We start from the raw sequence: 8254 nt of genomic DNA on the forward strand, positions 1-8254 counted from the left end.
CGACTTTTTTTGGTCTCCGTAGGCTTTAGGTGGGTGTCTCTGGTCTGTCATTGCTGCTTTTGTGCTGGTCTTCTTTCTGTCTCCATTCACTGGAATCACATCCTCCATTCAACTGCTGCAAGTCTGCACAGCCAGTCTGTTCAAGACAGCCAGTTTAAGCGTATTCTATTTAAAAGAAAGAAGTCTTTGGACACTCTGAGTTTACAGCTCTGTTCCGAAAGGGCACAAGTTAATACAGGTGGATCAACATTATGTAAATGCCATAGGACAAAATGTGGCTACTGTTGTTTATCTGCTACAATTTCTGCAGCATTTTCAGACAATTTTAGAAGTAGACTCTTGTAAGGAATCCAGGATCTTGTGCTTACCTGCATATTGCTCATTCTGCACATTGTCTTCAATTAATGCTGACCTGAGGTATTTATCTGCAGTACAACACAGTGTAGATACTAAATCAGGTCTGGAAGCCATCTCAGGAGATGTATTAGCTCATAATTACATCAAAAATAGAAGGAATGCTACTTCCTTGTTTCCTGTGCTTATTGTAATAAGGCACATATGTGGTAGCAAGAGTTCGTGACCCCCATACTTCATATGCTTATAGCAGTGTACAAATAAGTTATTAAAATTAAACTGGCTTTCAGATCTTCTGTTTTAATTACTTTTCCAATTTGACTCTTTGTGTTTTTCTTTATCACTGGAGTCCAACCCCACTCACTGTCCCGCGACTGGGGACTCCAGACAAGGCGACACAGACGTGGGGGTGGCTGCACAGTGGAGCTCAGCGGACTTGAGAACCACTCAGCTGGTGTGAGGATCAGAGACGTACAAAGCAACTTTGCTTTTTAAATGATGAGGATGATGTGCTTTGTTTTGGAAGACATCAGATTTTGAATGTTTAAGGAAGCTGTAACTACCTCGATGTTTCCTTCTTACCGCAGTCGGATTTCTGGTTCTGTCTGTCGAGTTGTGCTCCTCTCCCGCACCAAGTGGTGATCGTGGGGCTCAGGGTGAGGGGGGCAGGGAGGGCGGGGGTGTCCGTGGACTTGAATAAGTTTTGTTTGGGGTTTTTTAGACGCCTCTGTTGACACATTGTATAAAAACTGATTGCTGCAGTGCTAATGAATGAACAGGAGGATAAGCAACAGATTTGAGAACCTGTTTGGGTTTTGGTTTATTGAAAAATTATTATTTAACTCAAAAAGCAATAAGATCTTGCAGTGGTCTTCTAATACTTACTGGTAGCTTTGTAATGTACTGGTTTGGAACTTTGAGATTATATTTGATATGAAGTGGCTGTTCCATCGTGGAATATTGCAGGAGTAAACTCTTGCATTTCAGCATTCCTGGCAGATCTGCAGCTTGATAAAGACCTGAGGCTGTTTAGTTTAATCAGACTTTTGTAGATCCCACCTTCACTGTTCAAAGCACTGGCTGTCAATGTGTTTTCTGGTGTTGTCACTTCTTTCTGAACAAAGACGACAGAGGTACACAGCTCTACTGGTATTGTCTGTTTTATTTAAACATGGAACTTTAACTTGAAAGCTTAGAGAGCTGTGGTCTGTGGTATATCTTTGTAATGTTTGTAAATTCTTATGCAGATACTCTTATGCCAACCAGCACGAACTTTTGTGAGTGTGAACTGCTGTGCAGTTAGAAAGAAGAAAGGTGTGTGAGCTAAACCAGCAGGAAGGCTGCAGCCGTGTAACCCGGGGGGTGCAAACGGCACGAAACGGGCTGCAGCGGCGGAGCCCTCGGTCCCGGGCTGTCCCGGGCAGGCGGCAGAGCCCTCGGTCCCGGGCAGACGCAGCCTGAAAGCTCCCGGCCCCGCCCTGCGGGCGGACAGCGCCGCTCTGCGGCCGCCGGTGGCTCCGGGACGGGAGGCGAGGGGCAGGGGGGGCCAATGCCGGGCGCGGAGGCGGGGGGGGGGGGGGCGCAGCCCGGTGGCGGACGCGGACGGGATTGGCTCCTGCGCGGGATGGGCGGGGACACGCTGCGTAAGTGCGCGGGCCGCGGAGCGCGTGCCGGCGGTGCGGCGGCTGGAGCAGCGCGCGAGGAACGGCGGGGCCGGCGGTGAGCGAGGGGCGGGCGGGCGGACAGCGGGGAGACTGGACGGGGCCGGCCCGGGACCGGCTGAGGGGCGAGGCTGGAGGGTGACAGACGGGCTGGTTTCGGAAGGAGGAAGGCGAGGGGCAGCCAGCCGCAACAGCGCGGCCCCAGGCCGGGGCGAGGGGGAAACACGCGGGCGGCTGTGAGGGAAGGGAGCCCCGCGCTGAGCGCTGCGCGGGGCTCGGGCGGGGCCGTGGGGCGGAGGGGGAGCCCCCGTAGTGACACAGGACAGAGGGAGGAAAGCGAGCGGGAGGGGGCAGCGGCGGGTCGGGAGCGCCAAGGGGGGGCGCGAGGGGCGGGGGGGGCCGGGAACGGAGGGAGCGGCGGAGGAACCTGAGGGCGGGACGGTGCGGGAGGAGCTTAGGCGGGAAAAGCTGAGGTACCTCGGGGAGGGGATGATATCGGGGGAGGCTTTGACGGGAAAGGCTGAGGTACCTCGGGGAGGGGATGATATCGGGGGAGGCTTTGACAGGAAAGGCTGAGGTACCTCGGGGAGGGGATGATATCGGGGGAGGCTTTGACAGGAAAGGCTGAGGTACCTCGGGGAGGGGATGATATCGGGGGAGGCTTTGACAGGAAAGGCTGAGGTACCTCGGGGAGGGGATGATATCGGGGGAGGCTTTGACAGGAAAGGCTGAGGTACCTCGGGGAGGGGATGATATCGGGGGAGGCTTTGACAGGAAAGGCTGAGGTACCTCGGGGAGGGGATGATATCGGGGGAGGCTTTGACAGGAAAGGCTGAGGTACCTCAGGGAGGGGATGATATCGGGGGAGGCTTTGACAGGAAAGGCTGAGGTACCTCGGGGAGGGGATGATATCGGGGGAGGCTTTGACAGGAAAGGCTGAGGTACCTCGGGGAGGGGATGATATCGGGGGAGGCTTTGACAGGAAAGGCTGAGGTACCTCGGGGAGGGGATGATATCGGGGGAGGCTTTGACAGGAAAGGCTGAGGTACCTCAGGGAGGGGATGATATCGGGGGAGGCTTTGACAGGAAAGGCTGAGGTACCTCGGGGAGGGGATGATATCGGGGGAGGCTTTGACGGGAAAGGCTGAGGTACCTCAGGGAGGGGATGATATCGGGGGAGGCTTTGACAGGAAAGGCTGAGGTACCTCGGGGAGGGGATGATATCGGGGGAGGCTTTGATGGGAAAGGCTGAGGTACCGCAGGGAGGGGATGATATTGGGGGAGGCTTTGACGGGAAAGGCTGAGGTACCTCGGGGAGGTGATGACATTGGGGGAGGCTTTGGCGGGAAAGGGTGAGGGACTTAAAGGAGAGGACGGAAGGGAGAGAGGTTTTGGTGGTAAAGGCTGAGGTACCTCAGGGAGGAGATGGCATCGCAGAGGCTGCAGTGGGAAATGCTGAGGTAGCTCTGGGACGGGATGGCACTAAGGTGTGGTTTCAAAGGGAAATGCTGAGGTACTTTGAGGAAAGGATGCTGGGCTAGGAACTATGAACACATCAGATCGGTTAAGAGAATGTTGATGACAGAAATTTCTACAGTAAAGTATTCCAGCAAAGACAGGGAGATGAGCAAAACTTATATCAGGCCTCCTAGGATTCCTGCAGGTTAGGGGTCAGGGATGATGAGGTTGTTAACTCGGTCCTAACTTTTTCTTTCTCTCCCTCTCTTGCAGCACCAGACTGAATGGAGAAGCAAGTGGATGGGAAGTTCCTGCGCCACGACACAGACCACATTTATTACTCTCGCCCTCCGAGACCCGGAGAACCGAACCGTTCTCATCGTGCCTTGAAGCAACCTCTGCTCATGCGCTTCTCCCAGGGAGAAGGCAGAATGGGAGTGCCTCGCCACGTTAAACAACAGGGTGTACACTCTGCAGCTTTCAAGCCCAGCTCTGCGTTAGCTCACCCCTGCAATTTTGCACCGCCCACGCAAATTTGAGTTGTCGCTGGTTGTTGCAGCGTTTGGCTTTGGTGAGGACAGCGTGTGTTTGTCAGCAGTTGGTGTAGGGTGGAATCTTGAGGAGAAAGTGATATTTCCGTGCCAGAACTGGTTGGTGTTTGCATGGTATTGTGGTAGTTGTTCCCGCAGGTGATCAGTGCTGGAGTGTTATTGCAGGATGAGGGGATTTTGAAGGCTTGTCTGTGAGATGCACTAGAGGCAGCAGTTGCAAACGAAAGGCTGAGGTGTGGAGAGTTTGTCGGTGGGTTTTGGACAGTTGTCAGTTGAAGAGTTGGTTGTTTGCAGGTGAGGTGTAGAGCAGAGGGTGAAGCTGACTTTGCCTGGGCGGCGCAACTGGATGGGTGTGCAGAGCTGAGGAGAGCGGGCTTCTGCGGGTGACCCTAAAGCTGGAGAACCAGCCAGCGGCAGCTCCAGACAGTCCCGCTGCCGAGCTTGGCTGTGTAGGGCCGGTGCCCTGGGGCACAGGGAGTGTGACCCTCCGCAAGCACCAAACAGCAGGTGAGGACTGTGGGGATTTGTACTGAGCTATGATATCTCTAAGGCATGTGCGAGGGGCCGGGGCCAAGGCAAGGTGGGCTCGCTGTGGGGTGTGGGGAGGTGTCAGCCCCCGGACTCAGCCCCTGTCTGATTGTAGTGCCCTTGGGCTGGTGTAGCTCAGTCCTCTGTGTGTTTCTCTTCAGGTGGAGCAGCGTGCAAAGGAAAAGCAAGGAAGGAGAGGAAGGTGGTGAACCTATGAGGAAGAGTGTAGCGAATCTGGCGTGGACTCACGGTAAGGTGCCATGAGAGACATTTATTACAAACTCAGGTTTGCATTTATACTCGCTATGATGCTTGCTCAAGCATTTGCTCTTTAGCTAAGTTAGACATTACATGAGCGATGTAACTGCCATATACGCATTTTTTTCTATAGTAAGCTGTCCCTCTGTCCCTGATGTATCAGTCCTGTATCCTGTATCTTAGTAGTCATAATTTTTCCCCAAGTAGATGAATATTTGCAAGCAGCTTTATCTCCAGTCGTTACCTGTTCATATAATTCTCATTCATCTTTGTGCCATGTCTCCAACTGAAATGTACCAGTTGTAGGAAAGTCTAGCACATGATTAGCAATCCATTGTAATAAACTCACCAATCAGACCCCTGATACATCCTGATTTTGCGTTTGTAGCGCATGTTGAAGGAGATCCAGGGTTTGTCTTTGCTTAAGGGATAACTTCCCTCCCATGGTTCCCAATCGCTCACCTTTCGTTGGTGGTGGGCGCGCACTGTCCTGGTTCCCGGTCCTGTTTCCTGGTTTGATTGGGCTTCGCTACCAGAGCGGCTACTGCCTTTATAGGCACGCTGAAAGTCCCTGTTCCAGGGCGCCATTTGTAGCGAATGCGGTACGGACTCTCTTTTAAGGTGCAATGAGAGATGTTTATTACAAATTCAGGCTTGTGTTTATACTCGCTATGATACTTGCTCAAGCATTTGTTGATTAGCTAAGTTAGTCATTACATAAGTGATGTGTTTTGTGTTCCCACCAAAGTCACTGCCATAAACACCTTTTTTGTCTATCACAAGCTGTCCCTCTGTCCTTGATGCATCAATCCTGTATCAACTCCTCTGTCCTTGATGTATCACATAGCATACAGTCCTTTGTTCTTGTATTTTTCCACTAATGCTTGTTCTCATGCTGTTGACTCTTGCAGTTTCTCATGTGCCCGGTCTTCCGTGTACTGACACAGAAGAGCGATCACGAAAGCAGCCGGCAGCTCCAGACAGTCCCGCAGGGCCGGGCAGGGCCAGTGCCCTGGGGCACAGCGAGCGTGACCCTCCGCAAGCACCAAACAGCAGGCGAGGACCGTGGGGATTTGTACTGAGCTATGATATCTCTAAGGCATGTGCGAGGGGCCGGGGCCAAGGCAAGGTGGGCTCGCTGTGGGGTGTGGGGAGGTGTCAGCCCCCGTCTGACTGTAGTGCCCTTGGGCTGGTGTAGCTCAGTCCTCCCTGTGTTTCTCTTCAGGTGGAGCAGCGTGCAAAGGAAAAGGAAGGAGGCGAACCTGTGAGGAAGAGTGATCGAGAAGGAGGGTTGGAGCGCACCTGTGAGTCAAGAGGGCCCCAGAAAGAAGACATGGGTGGTGGAACCACAGGTCAGGAGAGCTCAAGGAAGGAGAAAGGTGATTGGGGCAGTATGGGTTTTTCTAGCTCACGCGCTAATGGAAACAGTTTGGATAATAAAAGAAATATATTCAAAACCAATAATTAAAGGCAGGGAATGTTTATATGCTATGTATTGGATAGACCTGAAGGTGTATTTGTTCCTACAACAAAGGTGAAGTTACAATGGTAATTAACTGAAGATGTGAATTTCCAGATTGCATTGGCAACATACGCAGGGAACATATCAGTTTATTACCCTCAACATAAACTGTGGGCTGAAATTGGTAATTTACCGATGTATGGCAAGTGCTGCTGTCAGCAACGACAAGACTGAATTTACCGATGCCTCTGGTTGCTCACGTAAAGTTGTAATTACATGGCTAAACTCAGATACCCAGTGTTCCAAACACAAAGTAGAAAAAGGAGACCAGGGGTCAAACAAGTTCTTGAGCTGACAGCTGTTAGGATCGCTTTTGAGTGTTCTGTAATGAGGCTTTGAATGTTGTAACTGACTCATATTGTGCAGCTGGCATACTTATCCGCCTGGAAGCTTCTTTTCTTAAGGAAGAGGATGATCCTCTTTTGATGGCTGGATTGAGAATGCTATGGTTCCTAATAAATCATAGACGTCATGGTTTTTATGCAGCGCACATCCGCTCTCGCGCTGCCCTTCCAGGACCTCTTGCGGAAGGCAATAGGAGGGCCGATGCACGAGCTGTGCCACTTACTGTGTCTAAAGCCTTGGAGCAAGCTAAATTATCACATAAACTCTTTCACCAGAATGCAGAGTCGTTAAAACGACAATTTCAAATTACAACGGATCAGGCCAGGAGCGTTCTTATGTCCTGCCCTGATTGCCAACAGTCGGCACCCGTGCCATCCAAAGAGGGTGTTAATCCAGGAGGGATTACTGACAAGTACGGCCAGCTGATGTAACGCGTTGTTCTGAATTGGGTAAATACATATGTGTTTCTGTAGACGCTCATTCCAGATTTCTCGTTGCGGCTGCACGCACTGGTGAAAGAGCACGGGACGTCTGTAAACAGTGGTTGGCGTGTTTTGCTGTTTCAGGAGTTCCAGGATATGTAAAACCAGAGGAAAGCGGAACGCACGCTGGATTAGAGGAGCGATCCCCCGAGTGCCCAGCGCGCCGTAATAAAAGTGCCTGCTTTTTAACACTTTCAAAACCATGTTAAAGGGTCTGTTTGCCGACTTTTCGGTATCGTTTTCTGGCGACGAGGATGGGATAATCTGCCTGACCTCCCGTGGACCCCAGGATCTCTGGGACCTTGTGCCGGCACCGGGGAATTCCCGGAAGGGATCACGGATCCTCGGGCCAGCTCGGGACGTGGGTAAAACCCCATCAATGAGATAAGGCACTTTCATAGTCTGGTTTGTTTGCAGGCTGCCTGCGCGAGACGTGGGCGACACCAGCGCGTTGGGTCTGCGCGTTTTGGTAAATTGGGTAAATTAAAAAGAAATAAAAAACTAAAGAGGAAAATGAGAAAACAATAAATAAAAGAGAAAAACGAGGGAACAGTAATTTGGTAAAGGTACCTTTAGTGATTTTGCTGTTTGTGCCTTAGCAATTGTATGATTGTTTGTGTCTTTAGTGATTTGTTGTTGTTGTTACTTGTGTCTTGGGTGATTTTGTAGTCCAATACTTATGGTTCACCAATTGTCTGTTATTGTGATTGTGAAATAGGTAGTGGACAATGGACAGGAGCGATTCGGAAGAAATCCCGCCTGGGCTGTGTTTTGTGACAGTGGAAAAGGATCGTTTGACTCCCTGGGGAACAGCAACCAGGGAATATTGTAATTAATGGTGGCCACTGTAAATAATATTAATATGCTGCACAGGTCTGGGTAGGTATACCCGAGATGTGTAGTATAGTAATGCACTACATGTAATATATAATGAGATATGTTTTAAATCATATATTGTCTATTATATAATGCATATTACACAATACAAAATGTTACATACGCATTGTATTTGAAAAAGGATAATCAGAGAAAGAAATTGAAACCAGTAAAAGGTTTGTTGACAAACAGATATTGGTGTACAATACACAGAGAACA

General features: G+C 50.7%; 1 long non-coding RNA gene across 1 annotated transcript; it reads left to right on the forward strand.

Moving 5' to 3' along the window:
* The first annotated feature begins 2011 nt into the window (after nt 1–2011).
* Nucleotides 2012–5876, forward strand: LOC139827785 (uncharacterized). Its single transcript, XR_011738722.1, has 4 exons — nt 2012–2073; nt 3747–4531; nt 4714–4802; nt 5722–5876. It is a non-coding gene; the product is annotated as an uncharacterized lncRNA (long non-coding RNA).
* Nucleotides 5877–8254: the final 2378 nt, after the last annotated feature.

The sequence above is a fragment of the Patagioenas fasciata genome, chromosome 3 (genome assembly GCF_037038585.1).
Source record: "Patagioenas fasciata isolate bPatFas1 chromosome 3, bPatFas1.hap1, whole genome shotgun sequence".
Taxonomy (NCBI): Eukaryota; Metazoa; Chordata; class Aves; order Columbiformes; family Columbidae; genus Patagioenas; species Patagioenas fasciata.